The sequence below is a fragment of the Bison bison genome, unplaced genomic scaffold (genome assembly GCF_000754665.1).
Source record: "Bison bison bison isolate TAMUID 2011002044 unplaced genomic scaffold, Bison_UMD1.0 scf7180017864302, whole genome shotgun sequence".
Classification (NCBI taxonomy): Eukaryota; Metazoa; Chordata; class Mammalia; order Artiodactyla; family Bovidae; genus Bison; species Bison bison.
Window position 1 is genome coordinate 1,300,505 of NW_011494874.1, and position 24,402 is coordinate 1,324,906.

At 42.4% G+C, this 24,402-nt stretch overlaps 1 protein-coding gene and 1 pseudogene across 1 annotated transcript in view; one reads left to right on the forward strand and one right to left on the reverse strand.

Moving 5' to 3' along the window:
* The window catches only part of RCOR1 (REST corepressor 1), a 109,607-nt gene extending 85,382 nt beyond the window's left edge, over positions 1–24,225 (reverse strand). The window contains exon 1 of the mRNA XM_010851328.1: positions 23,132–24,225. The gene's annotated coding sequence lies outside the window, so the exon portion shown is untranslated. The remainder of the gene's footprint in view (positions 1–23,131) is intronic.
* The window catches only part of LOC104996996, a 35,268-nt pseudogene that overhangs the window by 1,575 nt on the left and 9,291 nt on the right, over positions 1–24,402 (forward strand).

Consider the following 24,402-nt stretch of genomic DNA (forward strand, 5'->3'; position numbering starts at 1 on the left):
GACCTACAAGACCTTTTAAAAGAACTAACACCCAAAAAAGATGTCCTTTTCATTATAGGGGACTGGAATGCAAAAGTAGGAAGTCAAGAAACACCTGAAGTAACAGGCAAATTTGGCCTTGGAATACGGAATGAAGCAGGGCAATGACTAATAGAGTTTTGCCAAGAAAATGCACTGGTCATAACAAACACCCTCTTCCAACAACACAAGAGAAGACTCTATACATGGACATCGCCAGATGGTCAACACCAAAATCAGACTGATTATATTCTTTGCAGCCAAAGATGGAGAAGCTCTATACAGTCAGAAAAAACAAGACCAGGAGCTGACTGTGGCTCAGACCATGAACTCCTTATTGCCAAATTCAGACTTAAATTGAAGAAAGCAGGGAAAACCACTAGACCATTCAGGTATGACCTAAATCAAATCCCTTATGATTATACAGTGGAAGTGAGAAATAATAATGCTAAGACAATACTAATGGTCCAAAGCATTACTATTGGGGGTTGGTTTATTTTCTTTTACTTGAGTCAGAAACCATTGAGAATTTAATGAAAGTTATCAATGCTGACATTTTCCACAAAAAAAGCACACATTTTGCACACCACTTCAGAGGGTTCCTAGGTCCCAGGTAAAAAACCCTGTGTGATCAGTATGTTTACAACAGAGTAAGAAACAGGCGTATGGAAAACACAGGGCAATACAGCCAGGTGGAACCGCTCTATTCTGGGCTGTGGGTCTCCATATTCAGTGGAAGAGAAAGTACAGACCATGTCTAGTTGGGAAGGATTTTCGTGTAAGTTACCAAGGTTGGGGGTGGGAGAGCGGAAGGGGTGATCCATGAGAATTTTTAAGTCAAACAAACCTGAGCTCAATCCAAGCTTGACAGATGACTAACTATGTAACACTGGGTGAGTCAGTCTTAGTTCCCTCTGGGTAAAAGGCCAGAGTTCTTCACAAGACTGCTATAAATGTACATCTAAAGGGTGTTCTATAAAAGATAATCCTCTCCCTACATAATAACTTAACAATTTTAAAAATTAACATTACCTACCCCAAACTCAGGATTTCCCTGGTAGCTCAGCGGTGAAGAATCCACCTGCCAACGCAGGAGATGTGAATCCCTGATCCCTGATCCAGGAGAATCCCCTGGAAAAGGAAATGGCAACAATCCAATGCAGTATTCTTGCCTGGGAAATCCCACAGACAGAAGGACCCTGGCGGGCTACAGCCCACGGGGTCACAAAGAGTCCGACTCCGCTGAGCAACTAAACGCTGCCGCCAAACTCATCTGAAAAGCTAACAAACTAGCTACTAATCCCTGAACCTCAACACACACGAGTCTGCCAAGCACATCCCAGCCCACTAGTCACCCCAGCCACCTTTCTCCCCATCCTGCAAGTAGAAAACAGACCAACAGCAATATTTAAACTGAGCCTTGCCCCTTACTACAAACACAACTAGTGTCAGAGCTGCTGCAGCATTAAAAATGTAACTTGAAACACACTGCGGTAAAGCGTCATAAATACCAAAACATTTGTTGTATACTACCTGAAACCCTCTGCCCCCAGTGGCAGAAAGCACAGCGCTTCACTTGACCACAGTCCACTTTTCAACTTGTTGAGCGAAAAAGAGGTCTCCCAGCTACTCAAATCTGCAGAAACCCAGTTTGGAGAGGTTGGTTTTGTTCTGGTTTTCACACTACAGTCAGGGCTAATAAAGAGGCTATTACACTGCATTCAAGCCTAGAATTTTCACTGACACTCCCCCTCACCAGCTGGGGCAAGACAGCACAGGGCATCAGGAAGCCCTCCTCAGAAGTCCGTCCCTCCCCAGTGAACTTCAGGGAAGACAGAACGGCCCTCAGCCCACACTCCGCCAGCACAGCTACGTGTGGGTGCACAAGCATGTCGGTGCAAGACACTCTGGAGGCGCTTCACATCAAAATGGGATCTTAAAGGTCACACCTCAGAAGTGCACCTTCTATTATACAGAAAAACAAGATTTTTAATTTTAGAATTTTCTTTTACAGATGAAATATTCTACTGAGCACAAGTTCCATTTTGGATTGCAAACTGACATTCCTTCAAAGTACAGAGTAAAAAGAACTCCACCCACAGAGCTTTCTGGATCCCACCTGGCCCCAGACCACGTGGGAGCTGCGGGTGTGCCCGCTGTCCTGTGAGCACCTGTAACAACTTCCTACCAGGTGAGAGGGAGCTTCTGAGCAAACAGACCTTCTGAGATCCTCTGATTAACTGCAGAATGAAGCTCTATCTTATGAAAGGATGAGGTTCCAAGTTACCATGTAATGTGAAAAAGGCACACAGTCAAAATCAATCTTGAAAAATACCTCAGGAAAACTCCCCACTGGAGGCCAAAAAGCAAAGTCATCTCAGAAAGCGTAAAGCCTTCACTGTCAAAATAACTCCTATACTCACTCAGTGAGCATCCAAACAAAGTTGCTGGCTTGTTATTTAAAAGTCATGTTCCACTTAAAACGTGAGACCCGAACTTCACATGGTCAAACTTCATACTGAGTGAGAGAAACACAAGACTGAGGGTAACCCCCAGCTCTTGCCTCCTCCAGGGCGCAGGTACAACTATGATGATCACATATGCAGGCGAGGCCTAGCCAGCTTCAGTTTATACCCACCAGTTCAACATGATCTTTAACAGGCCCCGGTTCACTCTCAGAAGTAGTCTGGACTAGTCTATTACCAACGAACCTGCTCCACGCCTCGTGTAGTGAACTCACAACACATCTGGGCTGGTCCGTGACCCATGTTAACCAAGCACATGTGACAGGACTGACGAGGTGCCCATTTTGGACCTACAGGGTAAAAAGATTAGCAATTTCTGGGACTTCCCCAGTGGTCCAGTGGCTAAGGCTCCACACTCCCAATGCAGGGGGCCCAGGTTCGACCCTTGGTTGGGGAACTAGGTAGCTTGCCACATGACACACAGTGTGGCAAAAAAAAACAAAATAAAGTAAAAGCATATGTTTTTTATAAAAAGAACTGGCAACTTCTGCTTCCTCCTTCTTGGAAGCCCTGAGCCACTGCATAAGAAATCTCACGTCCCAAGCACAGGCCCTGCGACTGCACAGAGAACACAGTCCAGGTGTCCCGGCTCCTCAGTGAAGCCAGCAGACAACACCAACCCCGGCGACTCCCAGACAGCAACCACATGAGGCTCCCCAAGTAAGCACAACAGGACAGCTATCCAGGCTCCGCAAAAACCACAAAATAAGCATCGTTATCTAAAGCTTAGAGGTTTGAGTGGTTTGTCACACTTTTCTGTAATTCCTTATGAAATACTCCAGAGGTAGGTGGAGCTGATTCGATAACCTGAGCCAGAAAGGGCAGGATCTTTGGTGATGGCAGTCACCACTTCCCATCTAATCTCCTGGACAAGGTATGAACCTCAGATCCAGAAACTTAACATAACAGACAGACGGGCCCAATAAGACCTGGGAAGGCTAAAGCTGAAAAAGGCTTGAGGTTCAGTTACTGCTCCACTGATGTCAGAGAGGATTCCTGACTTCCAGTGGAACCTCAAACACCTTGACCATTTATCACCACGATGGCTGAAATGCAACAAATAGCCTGCCCAAGATTTCTAAATTCCTGCATGTCCTGCGAGCCACAACACAACACAACACCTCTACTAGTCGTCAGGACAGGGTCAAAACCAAGGTGCTCCAAGTTGGGTTCTGCCACTCAGCAACTGAGACCTTTGGGCAAGCTGGTTAAGCTCTCTGAATCTCAGTTTCACCATTTGTACAATGGGGATGATACAACTTGTGTTGTGGGATTTTTTTAAGGATTAAATAAGATCTTGTCTGTAAAGCGCTTCAGCAGTATTGGTTCTTACACACACACACACACACACACACACACACGAGCGTGCACACACACAGAGCTAGAAACAAAGGTGAGAAAGCTGATAATGTGCCTTCAGAATGACATCAGTTCTTTCACAGTTAGACTACTAAAGACATACCTAAAAAGGACATATACAAAAAGCACCTACAAGCCAATAAAGGTATTCACTGCTGAGAATTCAGGCTAGAAACCTGTATTTTGTAAACTTCCTGGGAAGAGTTTCTGTCCATGTCTTTAAATAAAAAGAAAGTTGCTACTGAGAGACAAATTTGCACCAGGCACTATCCCAGAAGCTGGGGTATGAAACGCAACTAAATTGAAAAGCTCTCACCTCAGAAAGCTGACCCTTCTAGTGGGTGTCTGAGGGAGTCAGACAATAAACAAAATAAACTAGGAACTATGTCTGATTAATGAGAGTGAATAAGAAAAAAATAAAGCAAGGAAAGGGAACAGGAAGCAGCTGAAATGCTTAGACAGACTGACCCTGGAAAAACTTCAGTGAGAATGTGGTATCTCAGTGCAAAGGGAAAGAGATAAGGCCATGAGCCACATAGATTAAGGGTTGAGGGGAGGCAGAGGAACAAGAATCAAAGTGAGTGCAGAGACCCTAAGGCACGTGCGTCTCTGACAATGGTCAAGAAACAGCAAGCAGGTATCTGTGACCGGAGTGGAGCAAAGCTGGAGCTGAGGTCAGGGGTGACAGTGACCAAATCTCAGAGGGATGACCAGGGAACCTGCTCTAGATGTCACGAGAAGATGGGCCAGGCCAGAGGGTGCCCAGATACTGGTCACACATGACTGTGGCTTGTCAGGGAGGGTTGCTTCCAATGAAGTTAACACTTGAATCGGAAGGCTGAATAAAGCCTACCTATTATGAAGACTGCCCTTCATAATTTGGGTGGCCTGCAACCCATCGGAGAAGGCAATGGCACCCCGCTCCAGTACTCTTGCCTGGAAAATCCCATGGACGGCGGAGCCTGGTAGGCTGCAGTCCATGAGGTCGCTAAGAGTCAGACACGACTGAGCGACTTCACTTTCACTTTTCACTTTCCTGCATTGGAGAAGGAAATGGCAACCCACTCCAGTGTTCTTGCCTGGAGAATCCCAGGGACGGGGGAGCCTGGTGGGCTTCCGTCTATGGGGTCGCACAGAGTCGGACATGACTGAAGCAACTTAGCAGCAGCAGCCCATCAGTTAAAGGCCTGAATTGAACAAAAACACCGAGTAAGAGGAAACCTCTCCAACACCATCATCTCTCCTGGGTCTCCAGCATGCTGAGAGCATATTTTGGAACTTCTCAGCCACCAGAGTCACATGAGTCAATTCCTTGTAATAAGCCATACAGATATCAACACAGATGGTTCTCCTATTGATTCTGTGTCTTTGGAGAACCCTGCCTGACCAGACTTCAAAAAGAGGAGTAATCTACAGGGTCTCTTGGGGGTAAACAGGTCAAATAACATGAGGACTGCAAGCTGACCACTGGATCTAGCAACATGGAAGTCACAAGTGATGTTATGAGCACTTTTAGAGGAGTGGGGCCTAAATGGAATGTGTTCAAGAAAGAATAAAGGGATAGGAAAGAAGAGAATATAGACAATTAACTACAAGAGGAATTAAAAAAAAAAAAAAGGAAAAGTAACAGTGTTTTATAGGCTACTAAGAATGGTACAATAAAGAAGAAAAATCTAATAGCATTATATAAAGAAGAATAACTGGAGTGAGTCTTCGAGTAGGAAGAAAGTCGAGTGCACGTGAAGAGGTGGTGGTCTCAGCCAGGAGCATAAACACTCTCACAAGACAAGGCAGAGGGCCAGGCACACAACTGGGAGGGGCACATATGCCCGTGGGAGCCTGTGGACGTTTCCTTCCAATGGCTTCAGTTTCTTTCCCAGTGAAATAAAGGAAGGATGGGGAAGGAAGAATTGGAAGGTTTAAAGTGAGATATTTAAATACTGTTCAAGAGAGTAACTAGAGTAAAACAGAATGTAACCGAGAACTGGCCTGCTTGAGTTTGGTGACCAGGATTCTAAAGTCAGACTAGTCACTAGGCTTTCTCAGCCACTCTTCAGCTGTGCAGACACAAGCAAAGGATAAGCAAGAGGCTGGATTAAACAAGGCCATGACAGATGCAGCTGTGCCCCTCCCCCAGACCCCACATCCAACCAGGCTGCCAAGGCTCGCAAGCTTCACATGCTCACAGAGCCCCAGCCCACACCCAACACCCCAGCTGTCCCCACCTCCCCCAGGGGTGAGGGTCGGACTTTGGTGGGCTTTGTTCTGTCCACTCTAGCACAAGCCACACCAGCTCCAACACCCAAATTCAGCTGCTTTTCCAGCAGGTACTTAAGGAAGCCAAGAGACAAACCCGAATACACAGAATACTTTAGACCCTGGGAGGCAACTCTGACCATTAAGAGACAGGAGCCAAGGCATGTCTCCGTGGTCCACCCCACACCCCGCCCCTGGGAGTGTTCTCAGAGGTGCTATGGTTCTCTGGGGACTTTCAACATTGCTGAGAAACCAGCTAAGGTTCTTGTGAATCAGTAGCCAGCTTGGTAACATACCTTTTCATATATGCTTTCTCTCTTTCTCTGCCTCACTTTCTTGTTTCCCTCTTACTCTAACTTCAGATAAAGTACTAGCATATAAGCTTTGTCTTATGCTCTCTTTTCTGGCAAATCCAGGCTAAGACACAGGTTGTGGCTTAGCCAAGATTGTAGATGAAACCAGAAGAACATAAGCGAACAGGAGTAGAGGATGGGATTGTAACGACCAACTATGGAACAAAACCACAACAACGCTCAGAGGAAAAGTGGCAGGATCAATGAACTGAAAGTCACGATGGAGCTTAAGTCTGTAGGAAGTGGGATGTTGGAAGATGTGAGCTAAAAAGATCAAGGAGGAACAGTCAGAGTGCTAAGTCTGATACTAAGATGACAGAGGAGTTTCAGATGACGGTAATCCACGGGAATGGCAAGAGAGGGAAGGGCAGAGAACAGGGAAAGGAGTCAAAGAAGTAAGAAGCTGAGGTGCTTAAGGACCAGGGTCACTGTAGTGTAACCGTTGCCCAGCCACTCACAGCAGCTCTGAGATCAGTTGTCTTCATGGATACTGAAATGACAGAGGACTACAGACATTGGACTGTCCTCAGCCACAGAAAGGTAGAAGCTACTCCTGTTCTAGGGACAGACTAGTAACTCAGACCCCGCCCACTGAGGATACTTAGAGAAACTGAGCGAAATATTTAAAACACGCGCTTGAAGCAACAAGACAACTGACAAGGTAAGGTCAGAATGCAGGATAGGCAGGCTTGGGGAGGGAAGGCCAGCCACTGAGGTCACTTTTTTCCCCCAAGGTTGTTTGCCAATTTCACAGGGGACCATTGAGAGACAGCAATGCACCTGACAGGCTTACGGAGCTAAGGCAAAGACACTGGACTGCACTAGCACTGCACCGGAGGAGAGGAAGACGGAGGTGAGAGAACGCCCATTTGCTGGTGGACACTCCAGCAGGCTAGCCTCCAGGAGTTAAAGATGAAACTGAGGAAAGCAGACCTTCCAAGGCGTTGCACCTTAGTTCTGAACCATTTCAACTGGCTCCTCTGAAACTCGACTAAGGTGATTCCAGGGTGCTAGTGTAAGTAAGATATTATCCTGGACTTCAAATTTCTTCTATAATCAATTTTGCAAATTCCAAGTTTGATATAAAACATGCAATAAAAATGACCAGGCATATGAGGAAAAAATACAACATGAACAAAAGAGAAGAAATATAAAATAGAAGCAGATCCACAAGCATTCCACATATTAAGAGCTACCAGATTTTAAAATAACTGTACTTACAATGTTCCAGGAGATAGAAAACAAAATATACTATTTTAGCAGAGAACTAGGAACTATATATATATAAAAAAAAGAACCAAATGGAAGGTCTAAAATTAAAAAAAGAATATACAACTGAAACCAAGAACTCAATGGATGGATTTAAAAGCAGACAGAGAAAGACAAGTTAGACTAAAATATGTCAAATGAAGCCCAAAATATTAAAATTTGAAAAACATGGACCAGAGGCTAAGAGACAGGGATACAGAACATATATGAAACTGAAATTCCAAAAAGGAAGAGGAGAATGGAACAGAAGCAATAACTGAACAATGACTGAGAAGTTTCTAAAATCAATGAAACACAGCAAGCCACAGAAGCCTAAGAATTCAGAGCAAATTAAAAAAAAATCATATCTAGGAACATCATAATAAAATAGCTGAAACAGAAAAAAACTTAAGTCACCTAAAAAAAAAAAGGCAGGTTACAATTATATTACTTTACTAAAAACGAAGACAAACCACAATGAAATACTTCTAAAGTGCTCAAAGAAACCCAATAAAAACAACCTTTCATAATAAACCTGAAACAAAAACATTTTCAGATAGATTCATCATTAACAGGTGTACCCTAAAAGAAATATCATAGGATATTCCACAAGCAGAAGAAAAATAAACCCAGATAGAAAAATATGAGAAGACACAAAGAAACAAAGGGCAACAAAAAGGGTAAATATGTGAATAAGTCCAAATGAAACAACTGTGTAAGAAAACTGTTTCTTATAGGAATTAAAACATGTAAGACTTAAAATATAAAACAACCAAGGCACACAGGGAGCAGAAAGGGTAACTGAAGGGGTCTACAGTCCTCGCACTGTCCTTCAAGAGGGTAAAAGCACTTAGTTTATATCAGATTGATAAGTCAAGTATGTAAAAACTGTAATCGCTAGGGGAGAAGATTCTGGGAAGATGGTGGGATAAGAAGCACAAGAAATCTGTCTCCCCAACTAGACCACAACTGCACTGGCAGAATCTGGTGATGTAACTCCTGAGGAACTCTGGGGTCTACCGAAGGCTTGCAACTTCTAGAAAAAGACTTGGAAGGTACACTGTGTTAATTTCAACTTCAGCTTTTATACCTGCATCCCTGTGTTCATAGCAGCACTATTTGCAATAGCCAAGACATGGAAACACATGTCCATCGACAAATGAATGGATAAAGACCTAGTAGAATGGATAAAGACCTAGTAGATATATAAACGGAATATTACTCAGCCATAAAGAAGAATGAAATAATGCCACATGCAGCAACATGGGTACAACCAGTATTATCTCACCAAGCAAAGTCCGAAGGAGCAAGACAAATACTATATGACACCACTTACACGCAGAATCTAAAATATGACAAAAATGAACATATCTACACAACAAAAATAGACTCACAGACACAGAGAACAGACCTGTGGCTGCCAAGGGGGAGAGAGGTGGCAGCTGGATGGGTAGGGAGTTTGGGGTTAGAAGATGCGAAGCATTACAGATAGAATGGATGAACAACAAGGTTGTACTGTACAACACAGGGAACTATACTCAATATTCTGTGATAGTCATAAAGGCAAAGAATTGAAAAAAGTATACATAACTGAATTACTCTGCTATACAGCAGAAACAGTCAAACTTTTCAAAGTCAAAGACAAAGAGATTCTCAAGAGAGAGAAACGACACATCACATCCCAAGGGTCCTCAGTAAGATCACAGGCAGATTTCTCATCAGAGACTCTGGAGGCCAGAAGACAGCAGGTCAGTATACTCGAGAGTGCGAAAAGGAAAGACCCATCAACCAAACACCTTGTATCTGGCAACACTGTTCTTTAAACAGCATTAGAAAGGAAGGAGATTCTGACATACACGACAACATGAAGGAATCCTGAGGACATTATGCCAAATGAAGAAACCAGCCTCTCTCGCACACACACAAAACAACCAAAAACGGTATGATTCCACTTATATGAGGTCCCTAGAGTAGTCAAATTTCAGAGAGACAGAAAGTAGAGTGGTGGTTGCTAAGGGTTGCGGGGAGGAGGGAATGGAGTGTATTGAATGGGTTGAGTCTCAGTTTTACAAGATGAAAAGCATTCTGGAGATGGATGGTGGTGATGGTTGCACAACATCATGAATGTATTGAATACCCTGAACTGTGCACTTAAAAATGATTAAAGATGGTAAATTTTCTATTACATGTATTTTAGCACAATAAAAATATTTGAAATCCAAATTTAAACCTCTCGGGTAACCATTAAGAGAATAGTATTCTGAAAAAGAACATATAAGTACCAAGCTAGGGAGAGAGGGTAGAATAATAATAAACACAAAATGCAAAAGAAGATCAAAGGAACAAGAAAGAGAACAAGTGGGTCAAATAAATAGAAAGCTTTGAATCAGGAGATTTACTGCAGCCATGATAAAAGACGCTTCCTCCTTGGAAGAAAAGTTATGTCCAACCTAGACAGCATATTGAAAAGCAGAGACATTACTTTGCCAACAAAGGTCCGTCTAGTCAAGGCTATGGTTTTTCCTGTGGTCATGTATGGATGAGAGAGTTGGACTGTGAAGAAAGCTGAGCGCCAAAGAATTGATGCTTTTGAACTGTGGTGTTGGAGAAGACTCTTGAGAGTCCCTTGGCCTGCAAGGAGATCCAACCAGTCCATTCTGAAGGAGATCAGCCCTGGGATTTCTTGGGAAGGAATGATGCTAAAGCTGAAACTCCAGTACTTTGGCCACCTCATGCGAAGAGTTGACTCACTGGAAAAGAGTCTGATGCTGGGAGGGATTGGGGGCAGGAGGAGAATGGGACGACAGAGGATGAGATGGCTGGATGGCATCACTGACTCGATGGATGTGAGTCTGAGTGAACTCTGGGAGTTGGTGATGGACAGGGAGGCCTGGCGTGCTGCGATTCGTGGGGTCGCAAAGAGTCAGACACAACTGAGCAACCGAACTGAACTGAACTACAAATATATGAGTGAATACTTAAAAGAAACTGAACGATACTAAATGTCCAAGGTAAAAGCAAAGATTTGCTTTTAAGATTCGGATAAAAATGTGTATAGACATACCTAAAACATAAGAATAAAGAAAGACTGAGAGGAAAAGATGAAAAAAGTCACTATGCAAACACCAACGAGAAGAAACTGGGATAATTATACCGACGAGGCAAGAAGCGTTAGGAGAGGGAAGGAGTGACACTCCGTCACTGGGGTTGGCTCCTCCACAGCAATCCTGAGAGAGGCAGCAGACAGCAGTAGTGAGTGGTGTAATCTTTGACATCACAGTCATTGTGGTGCTTTATGGAAGAGAAAAAAGTGGTACAGAAGTGGTGACACAGAACAAGGAAGACATCCCACTTCAGGCACCGTGCCAGGAGGAATGTAGGGGGAAAGCAAGGTCCACTTGAGAGGGCTGCAGGGAAAACGGTGTCACCAGGAAACCACCAAGCTGCAGTAAGAACAAGGTGAGGGACGTCACAAAAGAAACAGAGGGTCAGAGGGATTCTGCTGCTGCACCCTGAGTTTAAGGCTGAATATAAAAGTGTCCAGAGAAGGTCAGGGGTCTTAGAGAGCCCATAGAACGAGGGAATGCCCTAGGAACCCTGGCCTTCCTGGTGACTGATTACTAAGGAAAAAAGCACATCATGAGATCAATACCAAAGGCAAAGCGCGACAGAGATGCTAGGAGCACTGAGGGAGGGGATGGTAGGGGGAGGATCCACCAGGAACGCCTGAAGTTCTGGGGCTTCCTCTGAATTCTGTTGAAGCCTTAAGGCTGGCAGGGCAGCGATCTCACTCTGAGCACAGGAACGCTTTCCTGATCCCCTGAAAAAGGCTGGGACTCTGACCTGGGATTTTAAAGGGCCAATAAATCTCTGGTAGCTACCAAAAGGAGGGTTAGTCTCAGAGGAAGAAGCAGATCTGGTTACACAGCCCTCTCCCAAATCTACCTGGGGAGTTTCTAACTGCCCAAGACCCAGAAGAGTTTACACTGTCTTTAACAGGGTTGTTAAACACAATTCTTCTCACAAAAGAAAACGTTACTTTTCTATCAAAGGAATGAAGGTAAGGACAGTTCACCAGTTCTGCACCTTTGTACTGCATTAATTTTTGTTGTTGTTCAAAAGATTTGTATTCTGTGTCAACTAGATGCTCAACAATGTTCTAGACTCTGGGGATACAGCAGTAAACAAAGACCTGTGCCTTTATGGAGTCTAAATTTTAGAACAGATATTAAACAAATGTATACATTTATGTTTGTAAGTGCTATGAAAATAAGAAACGGTAAGCCAGGATAAGAGTTTCCCAGGTGACTCAGTGGTGATGAATCCATCTGCCAATCCAAGATACTAGGGCTCAGCTCCTGGGTTGGGAAGATCCCCTGGGGAAGGAAATGGCAATGCATCACAGTACTCTTGCCTGGAAAATCCCATGGACAGAGGAGCCTGACAGGCTACATACAGTCTACAGGGTTGCAAAATAATCGGACACGACTAAGTGCGTGCACACACGTTACAGAAAGCACAAAGGAACATGTTTTTAAAAAAGCACAGGGATGTAATGAGAAAACCTAGAATGAGGGAAACTCTAGTGGTTTTCTATAATGAAACTATGAGAGAAATCAAAAAGAAAGAGGGAAATTTAGATGTTAAAATTCATGTGTGTGCTTTTGGCCAACATGGGAGTAGCAGAGACCAGAATTACCCTCCTCCTTGAAAAATCCAAACAAACATGAAACAAGGGTCTTCCAGACGATGCACATCAGTGATAGCTCAAAGATGGGAAACAAGAGAGCTGAGCCCTACTGCTGTCCCAGCTTCCTGTTCTGAGAGCTTCCACGCCATGGAGCTGGGAGAGTGAAGTAAACCGTTACAGGTGGCTACAGACATGGCAAATATACTTATTTTTAATTGTTCAATATCATCTGTCAGTAGGCAAATGTAAGCTAAAACCACAGTATGATACCACTACATACACATTAGAATGTCTAAAATTAAAATGACTGACCGTCCCACATGTTAGCAAGGCTGTGGAACAACTGGAACTCTCATACACTGCTGGTAAGAATGCAAAATTATATTGGATAAACCCACTTTGGGGAAGTTTGCAGTTTCTTAAAAACTCAGGTATACAACTATATGATTTCATCCTGAACATTTACCACAAGAGAAGGAAATACATGTTCACACACAGACTTGTACACGAGTATTATTCATGCGTGCTCAGTCGTGTCTGACTCTTTGTGACCCCGTGAACTGTAGCCCACCAGGCTCCTCTGTCCATGGGATTTTCCAGGCAAGAACACTGGAGTGGGTTGCCATTCCTACTCCAGGGGATCTTCCCGAACCAGGGATTGAACCTACATCTCCTACATTGGCAGGCAGATTCTTTACCACTGCGCCACCTGGAAAGCCAAGGTCATCACCACCTATCTATAATTTCTTTTAATAAAATACATATAAGGGGGAAGGTATATTGTTAGGTATCACTCTATCATTCTGGAATTTCTAAATGACACATACTATTCATACTAATATTTGTCACAGCCAAACAATGGAAATAACTCAAATGTCCATCAAGAGGTGAGTGAATAAAAAAATTCTGGTGTACCCATACAAGGTAATATGACTAAGCAATAAAAATTAATCAAATGATACACACAACAAGGTGGATGACTCTCAAAATAATTATGCTGAAAGAAGCCAGATGTCAAGATAGTACAGAAGTTAAGCTTTCATTTATATAAAACACAAGAAAATGCAAACTAACCTCCAGTAACAGGAAGCAGATGAGTGGCTGCTTGGGGGAGGAAGGGCAACTAGCAGGAATCACAAGGAGGAATGAGGAAACTTGGGTTCGGGGTGAGGAATATATTCAGTCTCTTGATTGTGGTAATAACTTCACAGGTGTGTACATATGTCAAAACTAATCAAACTGTACACTTTAAATATGACAGTTTACTGAGTGTCAATCACATCTCAATAAAGCTACTTTTTTTAATGCAACATGTGCATCATGTTTGAATGCTAAACAACTGTTTAAAAAGAGCTGACTGGAGATTTCATCACACGAAGGAACAAACGTTATTTTTACTTAATTGTGCTATCTGTGGTTATATATTTGCTGATACTGTTGTTGTCTTTTACATTTAAAGACAATTATTTTAGAGCAGCTCCAGGTTGACAGCAAGACTGACAGGAGGATACAGAGATCTCCCATACACTCTCTGCCCCACCCATAACAGCTCCTCCCACTATCAGCACCCCACCGGAGCGGGACAGCTGTCACAACTGACGGACCTGTCCTGACACATCACAGTTACACAAAGCCCAGCACACACCAGGGCCCACTTCTCGGCCGGACACTCTGAGTCTGCACAAACGTGTAACAGCAGGTATCCATTACTGTGCATTCAACAGTGTTTTTTCTCTGCTCTAAAAATCTGTTCTGCCTAATCATTCCTCCTCCTACTCTAACCCCCGGCAGCCACTCATCTTTTGACTCTCACAGGATATCATCGAGTTGAAAGAATACAGTAAGAAGCTAGACTGTCTCCATTTTCTAGACAGCATACTTACAGATGGACAGCAGGTAGGCCAAGACAGGCCTCACTGAGAAGGTGATATTTAAGCAAAGATTCGAAAGACACAAAGGAGACAAAAGTTAAAACAGTAACACAAGCACCAGACTAAACAGGTCTCCTAAGGCCACTGCGAGGTCCTGGGCAGTAGAGAAACATGCTGACTTACACTTCAGCACACGGAAGCAGAACACTTCCTGGAAGCAAGCTCAGTAATTCACGTTACAGACAACGGTGCACAGGACGACAGCCGCAGCGGAGGCCAAGAGGAGTCATCTGTTCTCCAGGCTGGCAGGGTCGGCTTGCAGGGAGGGATGGGAAAATGATACAGGCAGTTCCCACCTCAATGGGCAGGGAGAAGACAACAAGGAAGTCAGTAATTACCTAAAGAGACAGAAGTGCTATAACAGACTTAAATCCAAGGTTCAACAGGAAGACAGACGAGGCAGACCCAAGTTAGAGGAGAGATGGCAGAACCATCCATGAAAATTCCCCATAAATGTTGCCTGACTTATGTGTGGGTATCTCAACCTCAAAACAGCTACATCCTCTATTGCCGGAATGGTACCACCAATCAGCAAGTCACTTTGGCCAAGACCCCAGGAGCTGTCGTCCCCCCGTGCCACACGTTAAATCCATCGTTCCAATCTGTCTACCATAACCACTTAAGAGCTTGTCAGCACATCCTCGTCTCCCAGTCACCCTCACAGCATCCCCTCACCACTTAACTCCAGGAGGGCCGGGTGTGCAGTCTGTTCACAGTGCCAGCAGTGTGTGGCACATAGTACATGCTCATGTACGAGTTTCTGAATAAGTGGTCTTCTCTACCTTCCATTAATTCATTCTCACAAGCTCTCCTCATCACAATAACCAATGATCTTTCCCAACTGCAATTACATTCACAGCACTCCGTGGCTCAAAGTTCTCTAGTCTTTGAACTTCACTGGTGGTCCACTGATTAAGAATCCACCTTCCAAGGCAGGGGACGTGGGTTCCATCCCTAACCAGGGAAATAAGACTCCACATGCCTCAGGGCAACTAAGCCCACCAGCCCAGCACAACTACTAAGCCCCCACATCGCGACTAGACCGGCCCGAGCACCACAGTGCAGAGCCTGCATATGGCAGCTAAGACCCAACACCTCCATAAATAAACAAACACAACATTTTTTAGAAAAAGAAGTTATGAAATGCATTTTAAAAAACACACATGGTCAACACCTGTGACACAGTATTATTTCACAAAAATATTACACTACTGCCTCCATAACACAAATGTTAGGAGGGTTATTTTTAAGAGAAATAAGTCTTAAGTGGTTATTAAAGCTCACTTAATTTTGCACAGCAAAGAGAACTGAAAAAAAACAAAAGGACAACCTATAGAACGGGAGAAAATACTTGCAAATGATGCAACCAGCAAGGGGCTAATGTCCAAAATATACAAACAGCTCATAAAACTCAATATCAGAAAAACTCAAAACCCAAACAACCCAATCAAAAAATGGGCAGAAGACCTGAACAGACATTTTTCCAAACAAGAAATACAGATGGCCAACAGACACACGAAAAGAGGCTTAACATCACTAATTATTAAAGAAACGCAAATCAGAACCACAGTGAGGTAACTCCTCACATCAGTCAGAATGACCATCATCAAAAAGTCTACAAATAACAAATGCTGGAGAAGATGAAGAGAAAAGGGAACCCTGGAACATTGCTGGTGGGAATGTACATTGGTGCAGTCACTATGGAGAACACTATGCTGCTGCTGAGTCGCTTCAGTCGTGTCTGACTCCGTGTGACCCCCTAGACGGCAGCCCACCAGACTCTCCCGTCCCTGGGATTCTCCAGGCAAGAACGCTGGAGTGGGTTGCCATTTCCTTCTCCAATGCAGGAAAGTGAAAAGTCAAAGTGAGGTCTCTCAGTCAAGCCCAACTCCTAGTGACCCCAGGGACTGAAGCCTACCAGGCTCCACCATCCATGGGATTTTCCAGGCAAGAGTACTGGAGTGGGGTGCTGAACAGTATGGAGGGTCCTTAAAAAACTAAAAATAAAACTATCATATGATCCAGCAATTCCACTTCTGAGTATGTATCAAAAACAAAAAACAAAAAAAACAAAAACACTAATTCAAAAAGATAAATGAAAAAAAAAAAAAGCATATCAATGTTCACAGAAGCACTATTTTGGTACAACAGCCAATACATGAAAGTAACTCAAGTGCCTGACAACAGACAATATGATTACGAAGATGTGATACACACACAAGAATGTGAATCACAAAAAAAAAGAACGAAATACTGCCATTTGTGGCAATGTGGATAGACCTAGAATAGTATTATGCTTAGTGAAATAAATCAGACAAACTGTATTATACTGCTTACACATGGAATCTGAAAAATAAAATAAATGAATGTATATGCAAAACAGAAACAGACTCACAGACACAGAAAACAAAGTCATGGTACCAACGGGGAGAGAGGAGAGGGGAGGAGAAGGTAGGGGTATGGAATCAACAGGTATAAAATACTGTATATAAAATAGATAAACAAGATTTACAGCATAGCTCAGGGAGCTATATCCATTATCTTATATAACTTATAAATGGAGTATAATGTGTAAAAACACTGAATCACTATGCTGTTCATTCAAAACTAACACAATATTGTAAACCAACTATAAGTAAAATAAAATAGGCAGTTTCCTGGTAGCCCAGTGATTAGGAGTCCACGCTTTCATTGTCACAGCCCAGGTTCAATCTTTGGCTGGGGAACTGAGATCTTGCAAGCCACACAATGCAACCAAAAACAAATAATAAAATAAAATAAAAACATTTAAATGACATTTATTTTTTAATATTTATTCATTTATTTGGCTGCACCAGGTCTTCGTTGCAGCATGTGGGATCTAGTTCCCTGACCATGGATCGAACCTGGGCCCCCTGCATTGGGAGCTGAGAGAGTTAACCACTGGACCAGCAGGAAGTCCCCATTTAAATGACATTTAAAATAAATTCCAAATGGGGAATGACTGCTAATAAGTACAGGCTTTCTTTGGAGGTGATGAAAACAAAATCAGAGAGTGGTAATGGTTGCACAACTCTGTAAATACACTGAAAACTGCCAAATTGTACACTTTAAGAGGGTAAACTTTATGGATGTCAATTATATCTTAGTAAAGCTATTATTTAAAAATTAAATAAGCTCCTCAGCTTAGCACACACAGCCTCAGTGCCTCTAGTCTCTCCTTCCACCACTTTCCTGACTGCCTCCCCCAGCCTCAGCCAGATCAAGCTTCCTCAAAAACGTCACATCTCTCAGTCCTGGAGAGTTCCCCTTTATCTACCCTTCCAGACCAACCTCACGATCACCTGGGGAAAGCCTTCCCCTCCACACCGATTTCAACCACCACCCCGCCCCTAGAACACAGGCACGCCTGTATCACACAGCATTCACCACACCCCAGGCGAGGCATTCTATGACTAAAGTATCCAAAAGTCTAACACACAACTTCATTTTCTATAATGTGGAAAAGCAAATTCACTAAACTTTAGCAAAAAAAAAAGTGTTTTTATTTATTTGGCTAAAGACAGCTGCCAGACAATACAGGACTCAGTAATATTTCTATTGTTTTCTACATGTTCAAATTTTCTATAAGCAAAAAAGCAACTCATCAATGTTTAGGAAAACTATGCAAGTGTAAAATCCTGTAACAGAGAGAAAAATTAGTGTTTTTAGACCACGAGAAGTAAAAGCAGTCCATCATTTTTTCACACGAGTTCCTTAAAATAGTACAAAAGTACAATGGGTAAAAAGCTAGACAATACACATCAGAGGGGAATTATGTTTCTGAAAAGCTAAAACTAAAAAACACCTAATTACATCTCATCCTGCTTTTTCCAGAGTATAATTCCAATTTCATACATGTTCTTAATTTTTTTTTCCTTCACAATTAAACACAGTCCACCAATGAATGTGTCCAACTGAGGCAAAAACTGCATGTTTTTAGACTGCCTACTGATCATTAGCCTGTCTCATCTGCACTGAACTTTCTACAACTTACACTTCAAATCACTGGTATTGACACTTTCACTTTGCTACTGCTACTTGTTTACATAAGACAGAAAGTGTGATTTAAAACTTTTTTACAGAAATAGAACTCTTACTTTTAAAATTATCTAGAAACTTAAAATGCAAAACTAAATAAAAGCTCAATTATTCCAGTTCAGACCCTGTGTTAACAGGTAAGGGCCTGCATGCCCACCCCCAACCTCTCTGCTCCACCAACAACGCTGTACAAAATGGCAATGCCATGGAAACTGACCCGCTGCCACACAAGCAGAACACCAGCAAAGGCTCAGAATGAGAGTTCATCAGTTATACAAAACCCTAATTCAGTTCAGGAGTATCAATACATGGCATATGAAAGCAGCAGATGTTCAAAATTTAGACGACATCAAGCTGAAAATGACTAGGAAACAAACAAAATTCTATAAGGGCTTCAAAAGGAAATGCCAATTTTATTACAAATACTCATTTTTTTTACATCCCAGCAAGATGGCTCCTCCGTCCATGGGATTTTTCAGTCAACCTGGTGGGCTACAGTCCATGGGGTCACAAAAGAGTCAGACACAGTTGAGTGATTAAGCACAGCAAATGGAGATCTTACACAGTCCAAGGAGATACTTCCTAAATTACACTTTTCAAAGAAAAACGTACACTTTTCTCTGAAAAAAATTAGTTCTTAACTAGGACTAATAACTTTTAAAGCTAATTTTTAATAGTTTTAATTTACATTAATAATTTATTTTATAAAGAATAGTGAACTAAAAAAAAAACTATTCTGCTTTGGAAAATTCTGGGCTAGAATCATCAGATTTCAATGAGCAAGCAGTTAGTCTGAGCACTTTGTCATGGACACTAAAATGAACAGTGGCTATATAAAAACATGAAATTTTAATATCCTGGTTTCTAAAAGCATTTACAGAAGGCTTCCATGAACATAAGACTCAAAAGTTTAAAAGCTGTAACACACCAAAGCAATCTTCAGAAAAAAACAACAAAACTGAGGGTATCATGTTGCCTGACTTCAAACTATATTACAAAGCTAAAGTCATTAAAACAGTATGCTACTGGACCCAAAACAGACACACAGAAAAATGGAACAGAATACAGAGCCCAAAAATAAGCCTACATTTACACAGTCAATTAATCCATGACAAAGGAGGCAAGAATATACAATAGGGAAAAGACAGCCTCTTCAATAAATGGTGCTGGAACAATTGGACAGCAACATGCAAAAGAATCAAACTGGACTACTTTCTCACACCATATACAAAAATAAATTCAAAAACGATTCAGTTCAGTTCAGTTCAGTCGTTCAGTCGTGTCCGACTCTTTGCGACCCCACGAATGGCAGCACGCCAGGCCTCCCTGTCTATCACTAACTCCCAGAGTTCACTCAGACTCACGTCCATCGAGTCAGTGATGCCATCCAGCCATCTCATTCTCTGTCGTCCCCTTCTCCTCCTGCCCCCAATCCCTCCCAGCATCAGACTCTTTTCCAGTGAGTCAGTTCTTCGCATGAGGTGGCCAAAGTACTGGAGTTTCAGCTTTAGCATCATTCCTTCCAAAGAAATCCCAGGGCTGATCTCCTTCAGAATGGACTGGTTGGATCTCCTTGCAGTCCAAAGGGCTCTCAAGAGTCTTCTCCAACACCACAGTTCAAAAGCATCAATTCTTCTGCGCTCAGTTTTCTTCACAGTCCAACTCTAACATCCACACATGACCACAGGAAAAACCATAGCCTTGACTAGACGGACCTTTGTTGGCAAAGTAATGTCTCTGCTTTTCAATATGCTATCTAGGTTGGTCATAACTTTCCTTTCAAGAAGTAAGCGTCTTTTAATTTCATGGCTGCAGTCACCATCTGCAGTGATTTTGGAGCCCAAAAAATAAAGTCTGACTCTGTTTCCACTGTTTGCCCATCTATTTCCCATGAAGTGATGGGACCGGATGCCATGATCTTCATTTTCTGAATGTTGAGCTTTAAGCCAACTTTTTCACTCTCCTCTTTCACTTTCATCAAGAGGCTTTTTAGTTCCTCTTCACTTTCTGCCATAAGGGTGGTGAACAAACCACTTCTAAGGAACTTAACCATGTTCTAGAACAAAGCTCAAGAATATTTATAGGAATATAAAGATATCCAGCATCCATCAAAATAAAATTCATAATGTCTGGCATCTAAACAAAAATTACCAAACAAGCAAAGAAACGGGAAAAGACAACTCATAATGAGGGAAAAAATCAATCAACTGATACCAACTCAGAAATGAGACAGATAAGAGAATTACTAGACAAGGGCATTAGAACAATTATAATGTGTTTAAATGTGTTTGAGAAGTTGGAGCAAAGGCTGAGTATGTTCAGGAGAGATATGAAACCTAACCTTTTCAAACAAGGGTAAGCCTTCATATTGCTGACATTTTAAGTTCTACATTTCTCTTCAATATAGTCACACATCTTGATTATCCTTTTGGTTTAACTAGGTGTTATATAACCATCTCCCCCACTTCCACAAAAAAAGCTTTCAATTTCTACTTGCTTTCTTAAGAAGCCTTATTTTGAATACCTTAATAGCAATATTTTAACAAATACTCCACTAGAGGAATTCCATACACAACCATCACATTCCAGTATCACATTTCACCATGCACCCTGATTAGAGGCAGAACTTCTGAACTAATTATAAAAATTAAGAATAATGAAGCTTTCACTCCTAAGATTCTCTGGCTTCATGCTGTCCAACAGCATGGGAAATGTCCCGCTCTATGCAGTCCGACATAGCAGCCAGAAGCCACATGCTTGAAATGATGTGGTTAGTGCGACAGAAGTGCATTTTCAGTTTGATTTTATTTAATAAATTTAAATAATTATAGATTACTAGTGGCTACGTTACTGGACAGCACAGCTTAAAACAATTTAAAAGGAAATCTGGATTGAAATTTTCAGAAAGATTAACATTTTCAAAATAACAGTTTTATAGTTTTAAACTTCATAGTTTACTATTAATTTTTAAATTAGTAAACATTATAAACTCATAAACACAGGAAAACCCCTATTTTCAAGACTTGGCTCAAAGAACCACTTCACCTACAACTTCTTCCTGGTTTCTTCAATCACCAAGCCCCAAGTAAGGCGACCCTCCCCCCGCCCCACTATGCTGCGTAGCGCCCTCTGTCATCAGCAATGTGCAGGGGGAGGGGGAAGTAACCACTTAACAGACTTGAGATTTTCTCTTGGGGTGATGAAAACATTCTGGAACTAGATGGTGTGGTGGTAGTTGCACAACAACGTTAAGTGTCCTAAATGCCACTAAATTACTGACTTCACAATGGTTACTCTGGGGATGCCTTGGCAACCCAAGGCTTAGGACTCTGTGCTCTCAATGCTCAGGGCCCAGGTCTGATTCCTAGTCTGGGGACGAAGGTCCCACAAGCAGTGCAGTGTGGCCAAATAAATAAACAAACAATTTTTTAAAAGGTTAATTTTATGTTATATGAAAGTGAAAGTGTTTTAGTCACTCAGTCATGTCCATCTCATTGGGACCCCATGGCCTGTAGCCCGCCAGGCTCCTCTGTCCATGGGGATTCTCCAGGCAAGAATACTGGAGGAGTAGGTAGCTATTTCCTTCTCCAGGGGATCTTCCTGACCCAGGGATGGAACCCAGGTCTCCTGCACAGCAGGCAGATTCCTTGCCATCTGAGTCACCAGGGAAGCCCCATGTTATATGAAATTCACCTTGGGAAAAAAAAGTGTAAGAATGTATCTAAGATGTATATCTAACTCACACAACTTCATTATTAAATAAGCACCTAAAACAGGCAACACCAGGTTTTAAATGCAACTTTAAAGCTCACTTTTTCCCTTAGGTTTCCATTTTTTAAGTAAACTTGGTTCTTAGTTATCAACTGTCCACTACAAAATGCCTATTCGAGCAAAGTCAATCAGTGCACACAAGTGCTCTTATTAAATGCAGAACCACATTCAGCTATGTCAAGTGAGAAAGATAAACCTTAGATATTAACAGAATTGGCGGCTCAGAACACTCAGAAAGCAGAAGTGCATGACACCATGAAGACTTCACGCGACCGCCTGAGATCAGACTAGCAAGCCTTACCCTTCCCGTCTTACGATCCTGCTCCCGCACGTGCACGCTAAGTCTGAAAGCAGACAAGTCCCAGCCCAGAAGCTTCTGTGCCAGTAAAACAGGATGTGCAGCCTTCAGTAAGAGTGTGTGTGTGTGTGTGTGTGTGTGTGTGTGTGTGTGAAACAGCACAGAAAGACCCTGAGTTCAAGTGAACAGAATGTTTAACCAATCCCAAAATTTTAATTAACCTTTTCAAACATAAAGAAGGCCAGCAGGGACTATTTGCTGGTCACTAGATGCAACTGCTGAAGACAAGCACAGCCAGACTCCTGGGCAGAGGCTCACCCAGTCCCCCGAGGCAAGCCTTGGTTTCTGGGCAGACAGAAGCTAGTCCTCAGTTAACCTTATGATCAAACCAACCATGGCAAACCTCACATTTAAGTCAATCAGAATAAAGCTTACAATTTTCTGTAAGTATACTCTGGTCTTTGAAAAACAGAACACAATTCACTAATAACACTAAGAAACACATACATCAGGGTTATTTCAGGGGAGAGAGGCAGTTAGTTTGGTTTTCGTTTTTTTGATGGGGGAGGAGATTGGGAATAATAATTATCAAGGAAGGAGAATTAGTTGCTGAACATACTAACCAGATAGTTGTACAGGTGAAACCAATGGCTTTTAAAAATACTCTTAGATATTTTAATGTGTGTATTTTTTCACACTTTATTCAAGACATGGTTCTTAAACTCATCCCACAGCTCAAGCTCAATGTGAACCTGCAGAAAAACATACGGGGAGGGGGGAAAATAGATATTTAAATGTTATACTCTCATCTGTTAAACTCAAAGGTAACCAACATAACACGGTCCTTTGTAACTTTAAGTCATCCAATCACAAAAAATCACTCCCCTCAAAAAACAACTGTTTTACACTCTGAAAATGACTATTTCAACATACGTGCAAGAGTAAAGCAACTCATTCCAATTCACCTCAGTCAACCAAGCCAGACACCTCCCATTTCATTTGTGCTTTCATTGAGAAGAGGAGAAGGAATGCAACTGGGCACGAATCAGGCTCTGGCCATCCCACACAAAAATCTCCACAATACCTGGGACCACATGCAAACAACTAAGCAATTGATCCAATAAAGTGCTGCTCTAAGTGGTTTTTCTTAAGAGACGATTTCTGGCTAAGTCTCCCTGAAATACACTAGATTGCAGTCCAACTGCAACTTATCTTAGTGGTATCCTGGTGTTTTTCCTTCCTTAGCAATATACAAAATAATGATGCTTCTGACAACAGATGGCATCTTAGAATGGGTTACCTTGGGCAGGTTACTAGGGTGAACCATAACAGTAAACCTCTCTGCCTCTGTTTCCTCATATGGAAAATGGTGATAACAACTTTATCTAATGTGATTGTTGTGATTGTTAAGTTAAATTATTAATGAAGTATTCAAACCAGTCTGCACACAGCAAACACTACACTAACCTGGCACTGACATTACTCCTTCAAGGGTTTTCTGATGTGATGACAAGTGGCACCACACCACTCACCCACTCCCTCACAATAAGTGACAAAACCGTAAGACAGCTGAACTGGGTTTTAGTCCACAGCACATTCACCTTTTATGGAAAAATAACTGACCACCATGGAAACTAAAGTTATGACTTTAATCTCTAACTCAGCTCAGTTCAGTCACTCAGTCGTGTCCGACTCTTTGTGACCCCATGGACTGCAGCACGCCAGGCCTCCCTGTCCATCACCAACTCCTGGGGTTCACCCAAACCCATGTCCATTGAGTCGGTGATGCCATCCATCCATCTCGTCCTCTGTCATCCCCTTCTCCTGCCCTCAATCTTTCCCAGCATCAGGGTCTTTTCACATGAGTCAGCTCTTCGCATCAGGTGGCCAAAGT